The sequence below is a fragment of the Amphiura filiformis genome, chromosome 12 (assembly GCF_039555335.1).
Source record: "Amphiura filiformis chromosome 12, Afil_fr2py, whole genome shotgun sequence".
Lineage (NCBI taxonomy): Eukaryota > Metazoa > Echinodermata > Ophiuroidea > Amphilepidida > Amphiuridae > Amphiura > Amphiura filiformis.
In genome coordinates, this window is record NC_092639.1 from 64,895,493 (window position 1) to 64,923,463 (window position 27,971).

Sequence of the window (27,971 nt, forward strand, 5' to 3'; positions counted from 1 at the left end):
TCTGATCAGTGGTGTGTGAATTTATAACCCACACTGTTTTTCATTGTAAAATGGAGACACAGGTGTACAAAATATTGTTTTCTGCAAATGGTACCAAAAATTATACCCTAACCAATAAGATTTGAAATCCCATGTCGCAACCAAGGTACCATAGAAAAATGTTGTTCTGGTTACCTCGCATGGCTCTCAGCGATCAACAGTGTGTGAATCTATAATACTTAGACGTTCCAAAAAGTGATTTTCAAATACTTGTTTAAAATACAGTAGCTAGTCTACTTTAATGTCCATAAGTTTGTATATAGGAGATTTATCTAAAGTATTTGACATGTTCTAATGTCAAAATTGGCATCATTATCATCTGGCAACTAATGGTTGTTAATTGCTTTGGGTGCGGTAACACTAAGATATTCTAATATAGTGTCATCAAAAAGGAAAAAGTCAAATAACCGGTAATTTTGTGATTAAATGCTATTATGCAACTTAAAGCACTTACAACTAAACAATATATATCTGAAATTTGCAACGAAATCCATTAGATACTTGAAATGAATACAAATGATTCAATTGTGACTGGACGCGGCGAATCAGCCGTAAAGTCGGCCCCGGTCAATTTTGTTTTATTTCGTGTTTAGAAAATATATACCATAAGCTTTAAAATGGTATATCATTTGACTTCAAACGATATCCAAAAGCGGGGTTATGATTTGTTGAACTCTGCTCCTTCGACAAAATTGTATTTTTTATCGGTTCTACATGTGTCTCTTTTTCTACATTTCTGGCAATAAATATCCAACAGTCATAATTGGCGGTCATTTCAAATCATCCCCAAGTCAACGAGGTTCAGAAATATCCTCTCATTGTTCATTGTTGATTATACATACCTAGACAAAATACAATGCTTTGTTATCTACCACTTGAACAGGATTTAGCCAAAGCAAACAAAGACAAGAACTATTCTATAGAAATAGGTAGAAGCTTATTATCCTCTTCAGCAGTAGTATTATTGATTGATTTAAACAGCGTTTGATAAGATACTTGTCGCAACGAATTGATACACCTATGAATACGACCTTCACATACATTTTACACTTTAACTCAGAATACAATTTGCCGAGTTTACGGCTGATTCGCCGCGTCCACTCACAATTGTTAAATCACGAAGTGATTTACGCATTATGAAAAACCTAACAAATTAATCAAAATGGCTCAGAAGTCAAAGATTTTCGTGACTTTACTTCGCGATCTTGTCCAATTTGTTCTCTTTCGGAGTCTTTCGTTCCATTTCAATATTTTTGTCACAACTGACTTCGTATATTTAAAACTCAGCACTAACACTAACAAAATATTAATAAAACCAGAAATGATTGAGACGAATACAAATGATCCAATAGGTAAACTTTAATGGTTTGCGCAACAGGGTCACAAGATAATAATTGTGCTAAGCACGTACAGGACTAAGATTGAGGGAATGCGCACAATGTTTAATTTTATTTTCATAATGCTCCCCTAACCTTTCGAATACTCCTGAAGCAGTCACTTAACCCGTTAAGCTAAGAGCAAAAGAAACAACTATAGATTGGAATAGCTTCAGTCTGTTAAATATGGTTACAGCCAAAATTATTTTCATTTGAACTAGATGTTTTGATTTCAAATCTTTGTACGCCATCTGTCAACGTTAAGGAACAAAGGAACAACAAAAATTGGAGCAAGTGTACCGTACCTGAAATTTTATTTCGGTTCTGCTGAGTTGTGCTGAGAAACAAAATGTTGAAAAAGTACACAAATTTATAGCGCAATCCCAACTCTAAAAGAGAGTGAATGTATTTACATATCGCTTTTTTTAAGAATACGTTCTTATAATTGAAGACCGAATTAATTAAAAGACTAGTTTGCGTCTGACATCAGAGGCGCGACGTGATTGGTAGCTGACCTGCGCAGTACAGCATTTGGTCTGGTTTGACAGGACGTCATACGCAAACTAGTCTTTTTATTTCGGTCTTTAATTATACTATTGACCTTTCCCCCTCTATCCCACAATGCACTATTCCAGGTGGTATGACGTGGTTCATCAACCTCATAGATCGTGTGCATCCGATGATCTTTGCAATTATTTTGTCTTAATATGGGCATACTGATTCCATATGCGGATTATCGTAAAGGCCATCGATGCTACTAATTATGCAATTATTGAATACACGAGTAATGCAGTTACGGAGCGATGCAGAACATATGTGTAAGAGATTTTGTTTACGTTTTATTTTCATCTCCGGAGAGAAAGTGAAACTGCGTGTCGTGTCATTAGTTTTTCATCTCTTGGTCTATAAAATGTATACAAAGTTAGGTTTCAATAACAGGAAACTTTTTTTCGCGACGACACCATGTCAATAAGGCATAGAAATGTTGTTTTTTGCCCCCGAAAGGTATTAGTGATCGTGCGCCATTATCATGATTATAAGTGATTCCTTTTTTGTGATGAAGGCACCAGCCGAAATGTCCGAATGTAATGAACATAAATCTGTACTACTCGGGGAGATGATGTATTTTGCGACACTCATACCCTGGAATAGTGCATGATAGGAAAGAGGGAAAATGGTCAATGCAGCACTTCGGGCTTAGTATTTTACGTGGTATTTTAGTTCACCACTGGCCATTATAATTAAGCAAAAAGTAGAATCCGAGTAAAATTGAGGCCGTCGCTGTGAAGCAAATCACATAATTTATTATGGCTTTAAGGTCGCATGGATTTGGTTAACACGCACGGATGAGGTTAAGGAGCTAGGGCTCCTTAATCACACTTTGGCCCAGTATCATAAAAACAAAACATCAAACCCGCATGGCCTGCAGGCCCGAGGCCGGAGACTCACATACGACGACTAAACAGTCCATGTGCGTTCCAATATAGAAGGGCCCCGCAGGGCAAGAAAGCCCAGTGACCTTGACACCATGTGTGAGGACATCAAAATTGTCCTCGCATTTTTTTGCTATTCTTACATATAGTGTAGAAAAATATCATCACTAATATTGGTTTACAAATACACCCTTCCCCTCCACACCTCCACGCCCATACCTACCAACTAACAAAGAAACAGCCAATAGGCACGTACATAGTAATCAGCGTTGGCTAAAATCAACAGCAAAATACAATCTATTATGTTTGACTTTTTTCTTAGACTTCTTAGAATTTGTCGTAAATCACTTGATGAATAATATGTCATCTTAAAAATATATTACTTACGCCTAGATTACTCGGATTCTACTTTTTGCTTAATTATAATGCCCAGTGGTGAACTAAAATACCACGTAAAATACTAAGCCCGAAGTGCTTTAATAACAGTAAAATTTAACTTTTTATATTAAAACCGGGGATACCCGGTTTTATTCAGAGTTCACCGATCGAGTACTTGCTTATTGATGGCTACAATCCCAGTGCTGCGAAATGAAGCATGAGTTCCCACAACATTTGCCTATACTAGTCTATATATTTGACTGAAACAAGAACATCGTCCTCGGAAACGAGACTACCAATAGCAATATCCGCCATCCTCGTGCATGCAACCGAAATGTGTGTTTAGTTTCACAGACGACACACTCGATATTGGATGTATACACTAATACTGGCTGCTATTGGCTAGCCGACGACTCGTATATAAAACCTTGTTAGATTATTACTTCGTGATTTGTTTCTGCTAAATGACTGTAGGACAAATAGGATTATTGATCTATGTAGTTTGCTTATCAATATCATAACGAAGCAAGTTAAATGACCTTGATATCTGTTGAAAAATTCTGTGGATTTTTACTGTGGAATTTACTTAAAAGTATTAATTTGCAGTAGATGCTTGACAGATGACAATTTTCATACATTTGTGTACGTAGTACATATTTACGTTAAGACAACCGTTATAAATGTTGGAAATGAAATCAGATTAGATAAGCCCAATCGTCATTATAACCTCCGTTTTTGAGAGCAGTTTTGGGACACGTTGACCTCTAACATATCGGGGAAATTGCTGTAATTATTATTCATTTATTTATTATTGTCATAATGATCCCAGCAAACACAAAAACGTTTTAAAAACGTTTTAAATAAGTTATTTTTTGGCTTTTGGTTTAGGTAAAAACGTTTTAATGACATTAAAATGTCGGGTTATATAAAGGTCATGATAACGTTTTAAAACGTTTTGTATGAAAACACACTACAACAATATTTTTAAATGTTTTCAAAAATGTTATTGTAAACTATTTTTGCAAACATTTTGCCAAATATTGTGTCAATACTTAAATAACATTGTGTTAAAATATTTGAACCCAGCAAACACAGAAATGTTCTTAAAATGTTTTTTTCAAAACCTTTTAATAACATTTAAATGTCGGGTTATATAAAGGTCATGAAAACGTTTTTAAAATGTTATTGAAAATACTTTGTGCAAACATTTTTCGCAAAATATTTTTCAACCCCAAAATAACATTCTGTTTAGAATGTTTTGTATCAAGTTTTCAAGAATGTTTTTGGAATGTTATTAAAACGTTTTTATACCCTTTATATAACCCGACATTTAAACGTTTTCTATAAAACATTTTTGTTTACTGAGCAGTAGATTATCAAAAAATGTTTTTTAAGATTATGAAAACGTTTTATACTCTTAATATACCCTTTATATAACCCGACATTTAAACGTTTTCTGACAACCTTTTATAACTTTTTGCGAATGATGTCGAAAACGTTTTGTGTTTGCTGGGATATCATTAAAAATATTTGAATAACTAATTTATTCAGTTATAATATTTTTTGGGTATGTTTTTATTCTTGTAAAACATTTTAGATTGTATTTTGTAAGCACAGAAACCAATCTGAATTTTCCCAGTAGGTCAGAGGGCAAAGTGTCCCAAAACTGCAAAAACTGCCCCACAATGCATTGCAAACTTCCAATGCCGACTGGGCTTATTTATGATGGAATATATCATATCTGTGTTAACAACATGAAATATAATCCAATTTCAATTTTGTGAAATTCAACACAATTCAATCGTTCGTTTTGTGTTCCGCTCCGATCATCGCTTCATAAATCGCGTCGAGTTTGCTACTATAACCTGCTAATAGACGGTGAGGTACCTCTCGCTTTGCGTCGTGATTCTTTTTCTACCCCGCTGTTTCGGCCAAACATTTGAATTTTCATCTCCCCACCTCCTAGTTAGATTATCCCTGTCTCCATTCATAGACAGGCAAGAAAACATTCTGCCAATATATAGATGTTATCAGCCTAACAAAGGGACATGCACACAAACTCTCATCAATTTCATCACAAGAGTTTACAAGACGGTAAAACAGGTGTACTGACCGAAAACGGAAATATCTCCTCATGTTCAACGAATGTCAATGGCATTACTTACAATTGTCGTGATACTAAAGCTTGATACCCAGCTTCCTCTATAAATGGACATACTATTTCCGTATATGGTGGATAGTATTAGTATCATCTAAGCCTCCTCGGGCAGGTGGTCGTAGCATTTCCATTTTCATCGCCCTATCTCCCAGTTTAGCTATCCCTTGCCTCCATTCATAGACGGTTAAGAAAACATTATTTCAATACCTAGGTGTTATTAACCTTAAAAATGACAGGAACACAAACACTCATTAACTTAGCGACTATAGAAGTAAACATCACAAGTGCTCACAAGACGGTAAAAACTATGCCATGAAACTACACCTTTATACACATATTCCCCTGTAAATGGACCTGTTATTTACTTATATTGTATATAGTATGATAGAAGCCTCCTCGAACAGGTGGACGCAGCAAAACGCTTGTGTTGATACTTGGAAAATCAGATACGACCTACTCTGGGCAGTTGGCGAATAGTAGGATATAAAAAGACCCGGGGTTGTTGAAATGTAGTTATATCTCATTCTTGGCAAACTTAACCAAACCAATTCAAAGTGATCTGTAGGGTCTTTCGTACAGATCGGAGCTCATTAAACATCATTCAAGTACTCGACCAAGTCCTTTAAGGTTCTGTCAGACAGTTAGCTTAGCGTTAGTACTTTAAAAGACTTTAAGCCTGCCTGCACTTTGTTGTGGTTTTATCTATGCGAATGTTGTTTTACTATTTACAACCGATGTAATACCGTCAATGTGTTGTTTTGATTGCTAACAATATATCAAATGCTAAATATACTCGACTGCATTAACATGTGTGAACATACATCATATTGTTATCCTTCATTCTAGCTACATGTTTTGAATTGTGCACTTACAGCAAAGATACATGTACTTATGTCATGATAAAATAATCTAATATAATCAAATATTGAAAGTTCAGTATACAACAACCATACTTCTATCTTGTACATTTATGAACTGCTGTGACTTTTAAAAATATAGAGAAGCGAAAATGGAAAATGTTATTTTGTTGAAGATAATCTTGTCAACGATCGAAGACAAATGCCAGAAGCTATATACATTGTAGTATTATAAAGGTTTTGGAAAAAAATGGTCTAAAAGCTTCAAAGATTAGTGACAAAGAGCTGTCGGTAGAATGTGTATCTGTTAAGCCCAACATTTTTACATCACCTGCGCTTGGTAAAAGCATGTACCATTGTGTGATACTCACTTGTTTATACATACTTGTTTATATTCATTGCAAGTAGCTTGGGGCAAAATGAATCTATAGCGATAACATAGTGAACTGATATGTTCTATTACAGTCTTAAAATTTACCAACAAGTTACAAACATTTCTTCTTGCACAATACTTTTTCGAAAATAAATTGATTTTCTGCACAGGATTTACCATTACTGTATTAAAATTAAAGGCGAGATATAAATGTCGTTACATAAACTGTTGATGGAATATTCATAAAAAAAAGCGCGTTGATTTCTAGTGCGCTACGCACGGGCACAACGCCTAGACGTTGATCCACATACCTCAGCACACTTTACAGGTTGTCGCTGACCACTACGACCCCACATCATTCCATAAACCATTTAACAACAATTCAGGGACATAGCAATCATTATTGCTATATTCATAAATTCAGCTTTATTAATCATAAATAGAAACCGAGGCAATAATCTGTTTGCAAATAGCAAATTCCAATGAAAAACATTAACTATATAGCAATAAAAAAAAATGGCGACAAACTCGGCGAGAATACTTGAAACATTGAATGCAATACTACGGTCTGTTCCAACATGTGACAGAGTAATCAATAGGACGTACAATAATTACAATTAAAATTAATGACATCAGCAAAAAATCGTTCCTATGTGTAGAAGCTTTGGTTTTTGCCCTTCTTCCTCTCCTATTCCGTCGTGCCGGTATTAATTAGGACCTTTATAGGCTACATTAACATGTAGATTCTTTCAAGAACTTGCAACAAAATAACATTGATCTAAATTGATAAATGGCAAAGGATAACTGGAAATCACAAATAATTTTTTTCTTCGATAATAGTTACGTTGCCAAATCTAAAGTGGCGACAAATCGTCAAAAAGACGATAAAATCCAGCATAGATCAGCATAATTTCGATTTGATGTTTATTTTTCCAAATCATTACATATTTCGATAGATTTTTTCTGACGCATGCTGGATTCTTAGAAAACCACATGGCTTAAACTAGGGCGAATGCATAACGTTTACACCAATAATGTTTTTATTTATAACATTCGGCCGAAGACAGGCTAAGCCCAATAGTGCTCAGAGGCTACTAAATTCAAGGGATGCCATCCAGATATGACGGGACAGGGATATGGGAAGTGGTCCGATTTTAGATGCATGAGGAAAACCTGAGCACCCGGAGAAAAACCTGCGAGGACGAGCAGGGATCGGCAACCAAACTCACATGTGGCACCGCGGGGAATTGAACCCCGGCCACAGTGGTGAGAAGCGAGTGAGAAGACCATTACACTTGTTCCATGTTTACTTTTTCCCATGTGACCTGCCACACAGACAACGAACCGTAGCGGCCACTAAGCAAAACAAAGGTTCGTTGTCTGTGTGGCAGGTCACATGGGAAAAAGTAAACACGGAACAAGGGCACACGCCACAAGGGAACAGCCTATGGATACAAGGCCTAACACGCCCTCGTGTGTTGACTATCGTAAACATTTTAACAAAGAGATTTATAATGTTTTTACAAAGGATTTAAAGATGTTTGTAGGAAATAATATTGACAACAACGATACGATTAAATGTTGAGAAATCATCTCACACAATGTGGGCTAGCAATCGCGTCCCTGTCAATTTTTCTTCGGAAATGAATTCGGAAAACACAAACAAGCATAAATCGTTGACAGTTCTCTTTACAAGGTCATGTGACTTATGGCCGGCTATTATCGTTTGGATTTCAAAAGATCCCTTGTTTCAAAGTACCACACATTGCTGTTGTCTCTTTTTAGCGAATGATAGCCTGCAGTTTTAGATACTAAGAGTGTTGTGTTTACGCATTGGTCACATGCTTTCCCAATATTGTGGCTAATTTCTTGCCAGCATTTTTTATCAACACGTTTGTTCCATGCCCTTCTCTTTCCCCCAAAACGTATTTGTGACTTTACTTTAAGGCATTACTTCTCCTAAAAGTTTCGTAACCGACTTTACCCAGGTAAAATTCTAGAAAAATACCCTCCAGAATATATAAATAAAACCGTTAGATGCTTGAGAATACAAATGACTCAATTGCTAAATCCTGATATGGTTTGCACAGCAGGCACGTACAGAACCAATATTGAGGGAATACTTAAAATGTTTAATTTCATTTTCATAACGCTCCCCTAGCGTTTCCACTAAAAATACACCAACGGCTATTACTACAGAACTTACTTTAAGAACAAATGAAACAGCCTTTTATTAAAAATCCGTTTGTACACATATTTTTACAGCTTTAGTTTGATTTTAAATCTTTTTATGCCATCTGTAACGCCGAGGAACAACAAGACAAGCATGTAACAAGTGTACCTCACACAACAAAATTACGATTTCGGTGAAGGCTACAGTGAAAAAATATTGATAGAGTATGAAATAATTTGAAAGAAAACGAGACAACAAATCCGAAAGAGATTTAATACATTTTTATAGCAAAAGAACAGTTATTTCATTGGTGAATTGACTCCAAATCCAAGCAACATTTTTCAAGCCACGTGTTGTGTCATATATTCACAACATGGAAATTCTAACTATTGGATTTTTCATTTTTTTATGTTAAAACATGATTCGATAGCACAAACTGTTAAAACATAATACGTTATGAGATATTAGCCCCAACATTATCCAGATTTTTTTATCCACCTGCGTTTGTTCGTGACCTTTAAATTCTGCTATAGTACAATCTTTTAACGATGTTGCCCATAGCTCTAGAAATTATAGAAACAATATGGGAAAAATCACTTCATGTCCTGGAGCAGCGAAGTATCAAACTCATATTCCCATATCCGATACTGTATATTAAATTTTCGTCTTCATCAACGCAGTTCTAGAGGCCATTCCTATTCAGGCGTTTGAAGGCAAGTGTCAAGTTTTATCAATTATTCATGACCGTGGCCTTAAAATGTTAGACATCATTATACAGTACCTTGTAGGTGTAAAGGAACTCATCCATAACTGCCATGGATGATTAAACATCAATCAAAATGTAAAAGAAGCATGTCAAAATGCCTCCAAATCAATGCATGTAACAGGAATACAAAAACGGAAGCCCACACTCTTGGTAAATAATAATGGAAATAAATGTTTGCTTCACACTCCCTATATACCTTGAACAACACATAAAGACACACACAAACAAATTACCGCAACATAAATCTGAAAAAAAATGGAGCGCGAAAAATAATGCCGACTCTTTCCGCATTGTCATGGATGGGATTTTTAACCACAAGACATCCTTTTTACTGAATGTACCATTTTTAACTCATTAAAGTCAGATTTTGTGATTATGGTCATGTGCTTCTAAATTATTGACTTACTTTGTTAATTTACTTAGCACAGGGCCGTTCCGACCATTAGGCCAGGTAAGGCGGTCGCCTAGGGCGGCAAACACAGAGGGGCACAAAAAAAATAGAAGAGAGGAGAAAAGAAACAGAAAACACCAAGTGTCGAAGAAGAACAAAAAGTGCAATTAAAAATACAGAAAAGAAGGAAAACCATAGACGTAGATCCTGGGGGGATGGGGGAAATAAATCCCCCAATATTTTGCCAGGGGGGTGGGCCATCCCCCTTCCCCTAATGTTGACGCCTGTATGTGGGTTTCTGACAAATTAACCTCATATTTGGGAATTTTAGTCCCAAAAGTGCAATTTTTTTCGCGAATTTATTCCATTTATACACCACATTTCGATAGTTTTGCTTCAAAATGGTAAAATTTTTCACACTGAAGGTGCTGAATTACTATAATTTAAGAATTTTATTCCAACCCCACCCCTCAAACTGATGAGTTTTCAAGGGGGTAACACTTTTTTGCTATGCTTTGGTGGGGCGGCAGGGAGAGACTTTGCCTTGGGCGGCAAAATACCTAGTAACGGCCCTGACTTAGCAACAATATCTTTGAATTTATCACAAAAATCTTGATGAATGATAACTCACCATATTATATATTACCTTAACCTAGGTTTATCTTTACCCTTTTCGTAAGAAATTAAGTACTTTAACATCAAGGGGAAAGAAGAATCACGCATCGCACACTAGCATAAATAAACATGAAATTGCAATGGAAAAATAACAACTGGAAATACATGCCTGTGCGTGGACTTGAACCCCAGACCACTCGTTACGGGGATTTCATGTTTAAGTGTGCTAGTTTGCGATGAGTGATTCTTATTTCCCCTGTATATTGATATATTAAGAATAACGATTAAGCATCATTAATTTGATCTCGTGCGCTAGCTTGTAATGTTTGAATGTTTCTATGTTTGTATTTTAACATCAGACTTTTTAAAATTAAAATCTCTATCTTGCCGATGTCATAAAGCAAAATTCGTGTTTGCACTTTAAGTGAAAGAACCCCATTAATCAGCCTCTCAGAGAGTCTGTATAAATAAGAAAGAGAAACTATTCATTAATCAGAAACAAACGATGCTGCTCGTATCGTGGCCCCCAGGGCTTCCTAAACTGGTTAATTTAAATTGATGGAACGTCGGATTCATGGAATAAAATAATAGTAAAAAGCGTTCACAATGAAAGAATTAGAGAAGTGGCGGGCGCTTGTGTTGCGAAATAAAGCGTGAGTTTCTACCGGGGCTTTTAACATCACTGTCTATTTGACAGAAACAAGAACATCGTTCTCGGAAACGAGACTACCACTTCCAATATCCGGCACCATCGTGCGTGCAACTTGTGTTTAGTTTAGCAGACGACATACTAGACATTGGACGTATATAATAATATCATGATATTGGCTGCTGTTGGCTGGCTTGGCTGGCTAGCTGGCATACGACTTGTATACACAATCTAGTTGGATTATTACTAATATTTTACGTTGTGATTTGGTTCGGCTAAATTAATTAAATATTGATCATGTCCATGTGGTTATGATGAGGCGATTGAAATGACCTTGTTATCTGTTGATAATCTCTATGGAATTTATGTGGAATTTAAGTAGACATTTGGACATTACAGGTAAGTTGACGACACATCTATTATATGTGCTTTGATACCGAAGTGAAAAATCATTTAGCCAAACTATTGTTATCATAATGTAGCTTTAGTCAGAATCGCTAGTTATTACCACTTCGGCCTTGTGCAGGCAATCAAGGTGACAATATTTGAGGCAATCGTTGAACATTACACAAGAAGCTGATACTTTTTTCTTTATTCATTTTATAATGGAATAGTACGATATGAAATATAATCCAAATTCAATTATCAACACCCGATTGATAGTCATCATAGCTCGCTACGATGAAAGCCTCATAAGCTGCTACAACTAATTCGACTCTCCTCACACAAAGTTACGCCTGCTTACGTTCGTCCTTCATTGTAAGTAGAATACGAATTTTGTTGCTTTGAAAGTCAACGACTGTGAGAGAGAATGAAAGAAGCAACATAATTAGATTTTCTGTTTCATCTTAGCTTCGCTTATGGCTTCATGTATCTTGCGAATCTACTGCTATTATCTACTTGAAGAGATAGTGAGGCACTCCTCACTTCGCGGTATTGCACCACTTTCGCTACCACACTGTCCCATGTCAATATCCATCTCCCTACCTCCCAGTTGATATTCCTGGCCTCCATGCATAGACGGACAAGAAAATATTCTTTCAATACATAGATGTTATCTGGTTATTAACCTAATAAAGGACACCCACACATACTCATCAACTTATCTGCCATATAGAAAAGCATTGCTAGACGTTAATACAGGTATACTGACCGAAAAACGGCAACATCATCGCATGGACAATGAGTGTCAATAACATTACTTACAACAATTGCCATGAAACTATAGCTTGATACCCTACTTCTTCTGTAAATGGACGTACTATTTCCTTATATGGTAGTATCACGAGCAGGTGTTCGTAGAAAAAACTCGTGTTGGTACCTGCAAATCAAAATAATACACTGCTGCTCTGAGCCAGGTGGCAATAGTTGAAAAAGTGCATTTTGTTCTTTTTTTAAAATCCTTACCAAACGTGTATATAGTATACTATACTAAAATGCAGCAAACCTTTGACGAGCGCGACTACCGTGATGTTGCAAATTCGGCGCTAACAACGCGTACGGCGCACAGTTCATTCATAAATTTCCACTCAGCAACAACATATCGCCTTAGCAGCCAATCAGAGACAAGTGCGTGCAACGGCAGTAAATACGCGATGTATACTTACAATACGCGCTCGTCAAAGGTTTACTGCATTTTAGTATACGAGAAAATCTATAATGTAGCTACTGTAGTCACTGTGTTTGTGGTGGTAACATGGTGAACTCACATGCTCTATTACAGCTTTAAGTTGCCACGACTATAATTATTGTGTTAAAATGTTCTTTTTAAGGAAATACTTTTCAAAATTAATTGATTTTCTGAATTGGATTTGCACTTACTACATCCATTAAAAAGAACAAACGTCAAATGGTTGAGTTTTTGATTTATTTTTTAGCAGACTCTTACTTAAGACAGTGGCGTGCGCAAAAGGGGGGGACTGGGGGCAGGGGGGCACAGGCCCCCCCTTTTGTTGGACATTCAGGGAATTCTGGAGACGGTGCAAAAACGTCAAAATTTGCCCCCTCAAAATAGGATTCCTTGGCCTTTTCAAACGCTAAAACACCAGAGCTTCCCCTGGATCCCACCAACCTTACACTCCTAATCAGACACCATTCGGGGGTACTGGACAACCTGGCCCGCCACTTTCAATGTGCTGCGCAGGCCACTGACTTAAGAATAAAAAATGAACTAATAAACAAATAATCGTCTTTTTCTATGAACAAAATATTGCAAATAACAACAAAAGTGATGACACAGGAAATAAATCAAATCAGCCTAAAGCTAATTTCTCTTAATCTTACTCATACGCAAATGAATGAATGAGCAAAAAACAAGCACAGCTGGTAAATATAGGCCAACCATACACTAATACGCTTGGAGGACAATTTATTTGCGCAATGTGGAGGTCAAATTATGAATCACACACCACTATTTGCAACAGAATTCATTTTACATGTGTCCATCTCCCAAAATCTCATACAAAAACATATCAAACATTCTAGAAATCCAAGTTGTCGAACAGTGCCTAATTTGCATAAATCCAAAATGGCCGCTTGTGCAGGTGGTGAAATTTCAAAGTTGGTCAAATATTGCTTAAAAAAGGGAAAGGTCAAATACCAAAATTTGGATTCAGCAGGGGATATCATGGAAATTTAGAGTTTGATAAGAAATGGCTTAGATTGCACAGCTTGCAAAAACATTAAAAAGAAAATAGATTGCCACATCTAAGGTGGTTTGTTACCTTGGCAAAATGGCAAAAATTAAGACAACAGAGAGTAATGTAAATTGTCAGACGCGAAAGTCAAAATATCTGATATTAATCACCAAATAATCTCTTTACAATCTAGAATCAATATTGCCGCGCAAATAATTCAGACTGTACATTCAAGATAACTTTTGGGAATTCCCAGATCAAAATTTTATCTAAAAAAGCGGGAATTCCAATTTTGAAAAAAAAGTATGCTTAAAACAATTGGGAAATCCCATTTACCTTAAAGACAAAAATTGGGAATTCCTATTTTAAAAAAATGCTTTAAAATATTTCCATTGTCCCTAAACAAGACAGGCAAATTTTCGCCAAAATTGTGGGAATTCCCAAGCTTAAAAAAGGGGGTGTTTTTTCTTTATTTTTATTGGCAATGTCGTAATCTCTGTCAATAGCTTACGAATTTCGATTTTTCAACGCAGCGAAGCCTGCATTTCTCTTTAAGCTCTGCACGTCTATTTTGTTTTTAAGAAAACGATTTAATGTCATACTATTTATATCATAACGTAAATACACACGCTTTGTTCTAGTCTTACACAATCGCTTTTATCGTTTCATGTTCAATAGTCAACTTACAACGTTCTGAGAAGTTCGCCATACGACTCTTCCCTTATAAAGGCAACATTGCCGTGAGAACGTACAAATCATTTCATAATATTATTTTCCTGCAGCCATCGAGACTGTATAGAAGAACAAGGTACCGAACGATTTCTGTCAACAGGTGATGACATCAACACCAGAAATCGATGATCGGTGAAATCAGTATTGTAACCCTAGCCACAACACAATCTTTCTACAGCAAGCAAGTGAGTCGTATATGAAACAGTTTTTCGTATTCTGAGATAAAGAGAGAAAAATTGCGGGTATTAGTGAAACGTTGATGACAATTACTGTGAAAGGTAAATTCTGGAAGTACAGAATTTAGAGCCATCTGTTTGAAGCTTCAAATAAAAAATCAATTATTTCAGTTTGGTAGTTTCTACCATTTATGGGCGAGCAACCGCTTACTAGTCGATTTTTCATTGAGAATGAAAATGTTGCAGAAACATACAAGTTGATATAGAAGAAAAAACCGAAGGTAGATCTCTTTTTATGAAGCAATAACAATCACAAAATACAAAAACAATATTTTTCCCGCCTCTTCCGGTCCCGTGGGCTTGATAAACAATAATGTATTCAACAAGAAAAAAGCCTTTGAAGAACGTTCGTTACATAAAAATCAGCAATGGGCACGAGGACTCGCAACGTGATATGCAAATACTTTTTCCAAGATCAAGATAGCATTGTCTATTTTTTTGGACGCGGTCAACATGCATATTAAAACGTTATTACCCTGCAGATACTTTTTATAAAAGATTGTTTTCATATATGTTTTCAGTATAATTCATTATAACTTAAGATTGGATATGATATAAAAGATAAACGAGTAATTCAATATTAAATTCTATTGGCAGGCAAATTAAGATTTGAGACCAACTAAAATAACGCGGGCTTGCCTCAAAATACTACAGAGGCAAGCCCACGCTATTATATTGTTAATGACCATTAGAAAACTATTTGCTCCGCTCTTACCAATATCAATAATTTAAAACCATATACCTGCCTGTAAGGGCCAGCGCTTTCAGTCTTCGACTCAAAATGAGGGCGTGGATTCGAGTTCTGGCCGTGGTGTCAATGTGTCGCGCACTTAGGCCAGGAATTTCACCCCTATTGCCCCATCCATGTGCAGCTAATTTGTTCAAGTATGTATCGGCTTTATTCATTACCATGGTTACCGTTAAAATAGCAAATAACTTGCTATTGACGTGGTGGAAGTACAACGATCCTCAGCATTAAGATTATAGGAGTCTGGTCCGAGTGATGGGCACTCCGGGCTGTGAAAACAGGTGTTAACCCCTTTACCTTCTCACCTACCTGTAATAAGTTTTTAGCTTCATTAAGACGAATCTCTCTTCCCAGCGGGCATCAAAACGACTCTAATTTGTAATCGTACAATATTGAAATCCAAATCATCAAATAATAGGAAATTGTATTAAATAAAATAAGTCAGGTGTATAGAACATTGTATGGACTTTATTAACTTTGGCAGCACATTATTTGCAACCTGTATTTTCTCTTGCCCGGTTTCACTGTGGTGACCATTATGCAGAATATCACATATTATACACGTTTGCGCTGTATGTCCATTGCGTCTGATCAAAGGTAGTGCATTACTGGAAAACACGAACCCCATTTTATGGAGTACATTAATTTAGCAAGCTCGATTTGTATTCTAGCTGATGGAATCCATTTTTGAGGTTGACACCAACCGTAGGAATGTCAACTTAGTGTTGTCGTCAACTGAAACCAGAATTTGATTCTTGGGATGTTTCTCATTGTACATTTCTCGCTGGATAATAATATAATAATATAATAATAATAATTAGATATTAATTAAGTCCACTAATGCTCACAATGCGGGCGCCAAATAAACATCTCAAAAGAAGTAACTAACCTCCCTTAAATAATGGTCATCAAACGTGCGTCATCCGCATTGCTGATGTTCGGTGAACGTTTTGGAGTTTGCGTTACAGTTTCCACTTTCCAGCAGATCCTTGAGTGGAATACAGATGACTGTATTCCTAAGCCATATTATTTTGCGGAGCAAGGAAAGAAAATATTACTATGTGAAGCACGTACAGGACCCAGATTGAGGGAATACATACGCACACTATTTAATTTCATTTTCATAACGCTCCCCATAGCATTTCCACTAATAATGTTCCTGAGGCTGTCACTTAAGACGTTACTATAAGAGCAAAAGAAACAACCACAGTCATAGTGGAACGGCTTCTATACATGAAAGGTTACTTTGACGTTTTGATTTCAATCTCGGTATGACATCTGCAAAAGAAACATGCAATTGAAGACCTGAGCGCAAGAAGTCCACTTGGTCCCTCAACATGTATACATCAAAGTTGCTTATAGTTTCGTATAGTTTGGTAATGTTTTATACATGTTCAGGGGCCAAAACAAATCCTTCACAACCTTTCATGATGTTATCACCCTGGAACATGTATTAAACATTATAAAACCCTAATAAACTATACGTAACTTTAGTGTATATGTTGAGGGGCCAAGTGGACTTACGGTCTTCTTGCGCTCAGGTCTTCAATTATTGGAACAAGCGTGCCTCACAGAAAAAGAACTATTTCGGTTAGGGTTATGTGCTGAAAAAGTAGTTGAAAATCGCGAGCATTCGAGCAACAAGGTAACAGTCAACTTTAAGAGATTACGAGAGGTTCGACAGGCTCTATCTGGCGGTGCTACCCCGGAAACCTTGAGCGATTTGATTTAAATGACCCCATAGTGTGGTCAAAAATTGAAGGTGTACGAAATGTACAAGACCAAAATAGGAACAGAGAGAGAGAGAGAATTAAAAACAACAACAACAACAACAATAACAACAAAATTACAAAAGAAAAGATAAAAGCCAAAACATGTAAGAGTAATTCCCGAACAAATCTCGTTACAATCTGTGATACCCTGGGCTATAATTTATGTTTAAGAGTATTTTTCACAAGACGGTAAATCAATGATCAAATGTTAAGTCCGAATAGCCAGCAAATTTTTGATTTAATGTTTAGTATAGTAATCTTTCTAAATTTAATGCATAATTTCATTTATTTTTTCCGACATAGACTGCTTTTCTTCCATTGCAATAATACGGATTTTTCACTCGACCTCCATTTTGTTATTATTAAAACGTTTTAACGTCCACAAATCGCGCGTATGTGCAGACTATGATAATACATTTTGACAAAGATGTTGATATGAAAATATAGTTGAAAGAAACGGTCGTTCTCCAATAGAAACATTACCGACTTAAAAGAAGACGTTTGAAGGGAATTGCATGGAAACAAAATATTACAAAACGATTGAATATCAATAAACCGTACACTTAAAGATTAAAGAACATGATACATTAAACATAACTTTGTTAATTCTTCGACCATTATATTAATGATAATATTTTATTTAAAACTCCAAATACATGTATATTTCCATCATACCTTTAAAACGTCATGAATTGCAATTATTTTATACACGTGTACCAACTATTTCAGTTAACCTTTCCTATTATATGGAGGAATCATGTTGAACCTTGAAGCTGTTTAGAATGCGCTTTTTTCTCTTCCTACACAATCACTTTCATCAAGTTCTGTTCAACAGTCTACCAAGATATGAGAAGTTCGCCATACGACTCTTCCCTCATAAAGGCAACCTTGCCTGCAGTACGTACACATCCATTCCTAACATTGTTTTTCTGCAGCCATCGAGATTGTATAGAAGAACAAGGTACAGAACGATTTCTGTCAACAGGTGATGACATCAACACCAGAAATCGATGATCGGTGAAATCAGTATTGTAACCCTAGCCACGAGACAATTCTTTCTATAGCATGCAAGTGAGTCGTATATGTAATCGGTTTTTGTATTTTGTGAGAAAATCAGTGGATATGTCGATGAGAGATTTAATGAGAGACATGTTGTATTTTGGAATTTCAGTTACAGTCTAAACGCAGGACAACCGATTCTTTTGTTCTGCTTAGTCGCGCTAAATGTCGATCGATACATGTTAAAATCAGCACAATTCCGAGATGCACCTTTTTGCTATGAAATTTATTTTCTCGGTCAAATATAAAGCAACAATTTTTTTTTCTTCAGTATTGTCAAATAAAAACATAGTGCTTGGATGAACATATTTTTAAAAATCCTGGTATTAAAATTAAGCATCAAATTGTGTCTTTTAGTGTGATATTTTTGATTTTTATAGGCCTTTAGTTCGCCCGTGAGCTTTTTACAGAATTCATTTTTAGCGTCTCAAACTAATATAGTTTGCTAAAGAAAGATATTTCCCACCTCTGTAAAGCACATCGTGTGGGTCTATATATTATAGTTTTGTCAGAATTTCCGTTTTTATTTTACCCTTTTTCCCTTCATCCTCCGAAAATGTCAAAATCAGTACTTTATCTCGAGAGCAACCAGCTGAATTAATCGATATTTCAATTGTTGTCAACCAGGTCCCTTTTCCATTGAAAACCAGGATTGCCTGACCAGCGATTTGGTAGCCCAAATCCCCAATTCTGGTAAATGAGGTGAATTTTGGAAATTTGCTCCCGTGATAGCCTGCAATTTCAATTTATAGGCCTAGGGGCTATGGATTCCATGATTATGAAAACCATTTTGTCTGTTTGTTTGTTTGTTTGTTTATTTACCTAGGATGAGGTCCATGGGAAAATCCACTGTCCAAACCTAGACAAATTCGCTTATTAGCTAATTCGCAAGCTCAACCGCGAATAAAGCATTTTCAATCCCGCCATCATCTACCTTTTTGCATAGGCCTACCTGAAAAACAAACAACATAAATACACATATTTTGGGGAGCACCAAGCTTTGAGTGCCAGACACGAGCCGACGTTGTACGGATCAGGGTATGGATACAGGAAAGTTCTGCACTTACCGCATGGCCGACTGCCAGCCTTACCATACCATACCATATCATGATTTATGCTTATCCTTTTCCACAACTTTATTCTCCTCTTCTCTTCATTTAACGCTGCCCGATCATCCGCAATCTAAGATGAAGTCATAGCTATGCAAGTAGAATCTACGTTTATCGATCTCCAAAAGCGATTCGCGCTACTGGAACGGACTGAAACCGCTTCCTCCGATCCGCGTTAAAAAACCAGCGATCATGGCTTAATATCAGAAAAGGGCGCATTGTAATTACGAACATAATAAAAATACCGATACATTGTCTACTCGTTACCTATTCATACAACCTTCCCTCAATTGGTTCTACTCAACAAGAAGTATTACTTGCCTCATTTATCGGATCTCTACAAATAATCGTCTGATTATTTTCAAATTGGTTGCAAAGTTGCACGCCCGTGTCTTTGGCTATCAAACTTAGTCAGTGATCGAATCATCCCATGGATGTATTCGCCCAATACACTCCTTGCTCACCAGAGCATATCCTGCACATTATTATGCAAATACGCTAGCTTTAGCTACTATTGAAAATATATTTATTAGCTAATTCGCAAGCTCAACCGCGAATAAAGCATTTTCAATCCCGCCATCATCTACCTTTTTGCATAGGCCTACCTGAAAAACAAACAACATAAATACACATATTTTGGGGAGCACCAAGCTTTGAGTGCCAGACACGATCCCCATAATCAGATCTAAAGAACGGGCATACTGAATGAAAGGCATATAGATCTACAAAATTAATATAGGCCTACTTGGCTCAACTTTCTATCTTCTCAGTCCCAACTTCTCCATATCAGACCCGATTTATCTATATCAATCGAGATTTGTCCATATCAGTTTCATGAGAAATTCAATAAATGGCCGGCAATACCTATACTGTGAATATACCAGCCGTCTTTATCATATAGTACAATCATTGACATGTAGGTCGTATATATAGGCTTGTTCTATGGGCCTATCTAGCCCATCATCTCTCGGTTGTATCAGCTCAAATTACTAGTATTGGCATGCTTAAGATAAAAAATATCCCAACCAATCTTTCAACTGCTTAAAATCTAAGCCAATACTACGAATAAATAACAAACTATCCTAGGCCTCTTACTTAATAGGCCTACAATAATACTACGTAAGACTTGTAAAATACTTTAAAAACATATTCTAGATCTACAATATCAATCCCCCGGTCACAATTATGTATAGGGCCTAATTGGCTACAACTGAAATCGTAAACTTCGGAAATATATAGGCCTACCTAGGCCTGTGTGTAGGCCTACGAGCCTATTCGAAAATAATTTTGAACATCAATGCACTGAAATATGCAACGTCCATAACGTCGTGTCGAACATACATTGATAAAATATAGGCCCTACTCACTGCTCTCTAAAGATTCCCTGTTCTCCCTATTCTCTGTTCAAACATATTAGTCTATAGGCTTACGTGATATTTTTCAAACTTGTCATATTTTTGGGTAGATTCTTGGCAACCATGTTTAAACACATCTAGAAACTTCACTGATTAAGAAAAAAATGGGTGCCAGTTTTTCCATTAACATTTAGAGCCTCCATTTTGAATTTCAAAATGGCCGCCAATTTTTTTGGAAAAATTACCAATTGACCATAACTATTCATCCAAATGTCATACAATATTTATTATTTTTTACATAAACTCACATAAAGGGGTCAATGATTCATTGAAAACAAACTAAGAACACTAAAAATACTCCAAATAGCAAAAATCCAAGATGGCCGCCATATTTCAAGCTTTTTTGACGTAAAATGTCATAACTCTTGAACCAATGGACATAGGAAGATGCTTTTGATGACTAACCATATGTTTTGGCATATGAGGATTCCAAAAATAACAACGTATTTATGATTGGAACACTTTTAGTATAGGTTCCAAGAAACGTTTCTTCAACTGATTCGGAGACGTCAGCAAAAACATATACATCCAGCGATGCTGAGATCTTCATCAGTGCTCGGGCCACAGTTCTTTAAAGTAGAAATACTCGGAGACTCGTTTCTGACTAGAGCAGACGAGTCACTTCTGCGTTGTGATGTTTACTGCAGAGCTGCATGCCTTCGTGATGATGTACAGGAGAGGTGCGGTGAACATGAACATAAATGCTGACGGATAATAATGCTGATCACGTACTTTGAGCGTCCTGGGAAAAGTGGTTTCTTTAAATGTTATGTAATGTATGAATCAGGGGCGTCAACGTTACTGATTAATTGTTCCTAATTGTCATTGTTTCAGTGATCTTGTAGATCTTCACCAATCATGGTGTAATGTTCATACAGCTGTCGCCTTCCCCACCACATTTGCAAAGTTCGGTACGGTACAGACTAAATTATTTCCTCTGCATGAGCACCTTCTCGAGCACTTCGATTTCTCACAGTTACACCCGACGAGCTGCGCAGCACTGAGACCGGAGCTGGAGCAACCTGAGAAAGAACCGTCAGCAGCTTGTTGTCTAGGTTTCGCCACCCCAAGGTCAAAGGGTCAAGACAAGTTGGGTTCAATACCATATCCTGGTGCCAGATATTAGCCTGGACATGGGCACGGCGTATATGGTCAACCCATGCTCCCTGGATCGGTGGCAGTTTGTCAACTCCTTGTTCATCTTTGAGTTGCTTGAACAAAAACCATCTGAGCATAGTGCCTGCCCAATGTTGACTCCACTTGGACAGAAAAGAGAGCAAAGAAACTCTTCACATCCACGTAGAACTTCATCGGATGGTTCTTCTCCTTCTCCAAGACCAGCTAGTGCTCTCAGAATTGCGGGACTGGCCTTCAGGAAAGTTGTAAAGCATCCCGTCTTCCCCTTCCATTGGATATGTCCTGTCGTATCACAGCCTGTTGATCAAAGCTGCTGATCTCACCGGGCCAAGCTTGTCATAATAGGCTGCAGGAAAACTTTGCGCCGTCTTTCGTCTGTTCCCATGATTAGCGCCGAATGGTTGCCAAGTAGTGGTGTTCTTCGTAGGGCCAAAAGTAGCACATCTGTGTCTTGTGAATTAATGTGGACATTCATCCCATTGCTTGCAGCTTCTATAGCATAATAAATCATAAGAGTGTCCGCCTCTTCCTGAGTGCTGACACTGGTCATTGTTTCATATTCATAATTCGTCATGACTCCCTTCCGTGTTGCATTTTTATAACCTTGACGTAACTGTAGCGGATGAGCTGATGGGAAAGGTAGAGAGTTGGCGAATCCTTTGTGCTGCTGCTGGCGAGAAACATCTTTTTGTCCATGCCATTCTATTCGGTTGCTAGGATACTCTGTTGAACTTCGTCAGGGATGATCTCCTTTGACATGCGTTTGAACATGCAGCCCTTATATTCTGAGTTCTCGCTACCAGCCTCCGTTTGGAATAAGTTGCAGGGCGCTAACACTGCCTTCAGCTGTGCAATGGAGCGTTCTTGGCGATCAATTTTTGACTGAGAGAGATGATGCTGCTGTGGTGGTGCTGTTGTGCTAGTAGTAGCTACAAGTTGTTCTGTCTCATCATCAAGCCGTGCCAGCTCCGGAGCAGTGAGACAAAACTTCAAGAGCGTTACTGGAGACGTTGTTATTCCAGAGATCCCTCCTTGGCCTTTTGTTGATTTGTTGAGGTGTTTCATCGCTTGATCAACACCAATTCGTGTGAATGGAATATTGTTGCTAGTATTTACTGCAAACTCGCCGTCGGTGAAGCTCTGCCATAGTTCTGGATCAGATGTTTTTATGGCATCCATACGTGCGATGAACTCTGGAATGTTTTGCGCATAATCTAGCCTGGAATAGGCAAAGAAGTTCTTGCAAAGATGCTCCAGTGATGCCAAGTAGAGAAGACCTTCCCGTATAGCCCTTTGGAACTGTAACAGTGTCATCACCTGTCGCATGTACATCCTAGCCCATGTATACATTGGGTCTGTCTTACGATTAGCGTCGAACTCTCGTAGCTGTTTCTCAAGATTCAAGGATCTATCTCCTGGTGTGCTTCTGCAACGCCTGTCCTATCTCTGCATGCTTCAGTCAGCTGCTTAACGCTGGCTTCCAGGGTGTCACGTACAACGGGGTGATCCTCAAGGAATTCCTCCAACCAGAGATCGAAGCGAACCTGAAGAGTTAACTGGTGAGCTTCGATTGCTCTGTTGTAATGATTGTGATAATCTGTGATACAGTCAGGCTAATGTACATATGTGCTTCTTGCCATGCATCGTCAAGACCGCTACCTTCAATTGTCCGTCCCAAGCACCTAAGTGCACAGGTCACTGTGTGGAATGCTCCTGGGCTGAACACCTACTTGTTCTTGAACTCTGGATATAGATACTCGTGTTTCACAACTATCTTGTATAAATTGTATAAATTCATGTCTAAAGTAACAACGATAGTACTGTTTGCTCCAGACACAACTGCGTTCAATTTAGTCAGCTGATTCAAGGCAGTAACTAACGTGGGCCATTCGGTAGTAGTCCACAGTACATGTATGCCAGCTACAAGATGGGCGTATATGATGCGATGCACGATGCTTCACAAGTCAATGACCTTGCTTGGATGATAGCTCGTTACTGTAATAGAGGAATTCGTCAACAAACATCAACTTGCCTGGCGTTGAATCTGAAGTTCCAGATTTGTCCGATTCAAGCACAGATGAATTTGCAGAAACCACCCAAGAACCTAAAGGATTGGTAGCCAATCAACGTATTGAAATTTGTGGTCAGCTTATAACTCCCTCCTACACACCCCAGATGATGCGGCTGCCTTGCCAGTAATCCCTAGTGCCAATACATATGGTTAGTCATTAAAATCATCTTCATATGTCCGTTGGTTCAAAAGTTATGGCGTTTTACGTAAAAAAAAGCCTAAAATATGGCGGCCATATTGGATTCTTGCTAATGTAGAGTATTTTTAGGGGTCTTGTTTTGTTTCCAATAAACCGTTGACCCATTTATATGAATTTAGATTGAATATAGTCAATATTGTATGACATTTGAATGAATAGTTATGGTTAATTGGTAATTTTTCCAAAAAAATTGGCGGCCATTTTGAAATTCAAAATGGCGGCTGTAAATGTTAATGGAAAAACTGGCACCCACTTTTTTCTTAATCAGTGATGTTTCTAGATGTGTTTAAACATGGTTGCCAAGAATCTACCCAAAAATTTGCTTTCTTTGCACAAGCCAACAGACTATATAGGCCACAATAATTTATTCAACTTATTTCATAGGTGCAAAACTAATACATGATTAATCATTTCTATTGGATGCCAGATGTCTTCTCTGTCTCTTCATCAACGTCCGAAATATTAATTCGGTATTCAGTCCATACAGTATCATTCTTTCTCATCGTATTAGGCTTCCGTGATCTAATCTATAATCTCCCTTATATGATAAATACCTGTTCGAAAGAATCGTCAGCACAAATAATTTGCAGTTATCACACGGACATATTTCTTCCTATACCACCTGATAGGTAATCTCTCATAGGCTACACACGTGCAAAATATAGGCCCTATACCGGGGCCCTATGTCATATTTATCAATACAACCGATATAATGGTTTATTGCATATCGATATCATCTTGTTTTCGCCTTCAGAACTACCCCTGAGTGTGACATATGTAAACATGGTAACCTACTGATGTTATATGTATGCCTATTCATTCGCCCAACAGCTAAGTCCACTCCGAACTCGTTTATGACCATGCGGTCTAGCTAGCTCAGGTTGACTAGTATGAATCCAATATCTTGTCATGGTTATACCACCATTGTCTACGCAACGGTAAACATGGTCCATTCAGTGTAGATACAACATTGCTATCTAAAAACCATTTCGGCTTCTGAATGCTCATGAGGCTTGTATGCATATTCATGCATTCTATAGCTATGCAGCTAAACACCGCGTGTCGCATAAGTGTTACTTATTCAGCATTTCTCAGCCAATCTTGCTATGCAGATACAATGCGGGTTCAAATCAGCCCATGCAGTCTACGCCTATATTCCTTACAGCTAGACCCTATCGGTCTAGTTACATTCCACTTCAGAACTACAAATAGCTATACAGCTACTATCCACTTCAGAATTATACTAGCTATCCAGCTATTTAGTATATTTTCCGCTTCAGAACTATTTCTAATGCCGTAAATCAGTACGGTACGGTACATGGGTCTAGGCCTAATATCTAAGCAGCGTTGCGACTTGAACAAACTGCCCATGAAATCTAGAATCAGCTAGAGCCTATGGCTGCTTGAGCACTGCACATCATGCGTCATGTTTAAGAAGCTAGACATTTAGCTAGACATATATTAGCCAAATTACGTGTTCAGATTAGGCCTATATGACATACATAAGGCCTACCTACAACTACCGGCCTACAGTAGTTACGCAGTTAAAATTGCACGCACCCCGGCAATGCACCTCGTCAGCACTGCACTGGTCAATAAGCCAGCACGATTTATATATGTATCGCCATTATAGGCACTGATGCACTGATCCATATTGGCTTATTATATTCAGCGAAACGAAACGAAACGAAACGAAACGAAACGAAACGAAACGAAATGAAGTTCTCACGGCTATTGGACATTATGCAGATTGTCACAGCTCATCTTGTGATACCAGTTGTTCCTCACGGGTGCAATGAGTCCGCATTGTTGATTAAGAAACACATTTCTCACGACTATTTCTGAATGAATTATGAATTGATTTTGATTGCAAATTATGCAGATAGTCACAGCGGATGTTTTGATACTCATTTCAAAGTTGTCATTCATTCCTAGCAGGTGCAGTGAGCCCGTTTCGTTGATTATCACTTTTTGCCAAAAGTGATAATCAACGAAACGAAGTTCTCACGGCTACTTCTGAATGAATTATGAATTGATTTTGATTGCAAATTATGCAGATAGTCACAGCGGATGTTTTGATACCCATTTCAAAGTTGTCATTCATTCCTAGCAGGTGCAGTGAGTTTGTTTCGTTGATTATCACTTTTTGCCAAAAGTGATAATCAACGAAACGAAGTTCTCATGGCTTTTTTTAAGCCAATTATGGAATCTATTTAGAGTGGAAATTATGCAGATTGCCACAGCGCATCTTTTGATACCAATTTCAAGGTTGTCACTCACTCCCATCAGGTGCAATGAGCCCGGAATGTTGATTTCGAAACACAGTTCTCACGGCTATTCATGAATGAATTATGAATTTATTTTGATTGCAAATTATGCAGATAGTCACAGCAGATGTTTTGATACTCATTTCAAAGTTGTCATTCATTCCTAGCAGGTGCAGTGAGCCCGTTTCGTTGATTATCACTTTTTGCCAAAAGTGATAATCAACGAAACGAAGTTCTCATGGCTTTTTTTAAGCCAATTATGGAATCTATTTAGAGTGGAAATTATGCAGATTGCCACAGCGCATCTTTTGATACCAATTTCAAGGTTGTCACTCACTCCCATCAGGTGCAATGAGCCCGGAATGTTGATTTAGAAACACAGTTCTCACGGCTATTTATGAATGAATTATGAATTTATTTCGATTGCAAATTATGCAGATAGTCACAGCGGATGTTTTGATACTCATTTCAAACTTGTCATTCATTCCTAGCAGGTGCAGTGAGCCCGTTTCGTTGATTATCACTTTTGCCAAAAGTGATAATCAACGAAACGAAGTTCTCACGGCTACTTCTGAATGAATTATGAATTGATTTTGATTGCAAATTATGCAGATAGTCACAGCGGATGTTTTGATACCCATTTCAAAGTTGTCATTCATTCGTAGCAGGTGCAGTGAGCCCGTTTCGTTGATTATCACTTTTTGCCAAAAGTGATAATCAACGAAACGAAGTTCTCATGGCTTTTTTAAGCCAATTATGGAATCTATTTAGAGTGGAAATTATGCAAATTGCCACAGCGCATCTTTTGATACCAATTTCAAGGTTGTCACTCACTCCCATCAGGTGCAATGAGCCCGGAATGGTGATTTAGAAACACAGTTCTCACGGCTATTTATGAATGAATTATGAATTTATTTCGATTGCAAATTATGCAGATAGTCACCACGGATGTTTTGATACTCATTTCAAACTTGTCATTCATTCCTAGCAGGTGCAGTGAGCCCGTTTCGTTGATTATAACTTTTGCCAAAAGTGATAATCAACGAAACGAAGTTCTCACGGCTACTTCTGAATGAATTATGATTTGATTTTGATTGCAAATTATGCAGATAGTCACAGCGGATGTTTTGATACTCATTTCAAAGTTGTCATTCATTCCTAGCAGGTGCAGTGAGCCTGTTTCGTTGATTATCAATTTTTGCCAAAAGTGATAATCAACGAAACGAAGTTCTCACGGCTACTTCTGAATGAATTATGAATTGATTTTGATTGCAAATTATGCAGATAGTCACAGCGGATGTTTTGATACTCATTTCAAAGTTGTCATTCATTCCTAGCAGGTGCAGTGAGCCCGTTTCGTTGATTATCAGTTTTTGCCAAAA

The 27,971-nt window shown here is 37.5% G+C and overlaps 1 long non-coding RNA gene across 1 annotated transcript in view; it reads left to right on the top strand.

Moving 5' to 3' along the window:
* Nucleotides 1-11,516: 11,516 nt before the first annotated feature.
* The window catches only part of LOC140166577 (uncharacterized), a 51,973-nt gene continuing 35,518 nt past the window's right edge, over nucleotides 11,517-27,971 (top strand). The window contains exon 1 of the long non-coding RNA XR_011860885.1: nucleotides 11,517-11,607. This is a non-coding gene — a long non-coding RNA (uncharacterized lncRNA). The remainder of the gene's footprint in view (nucleotides 11,608-27,971) is intronic.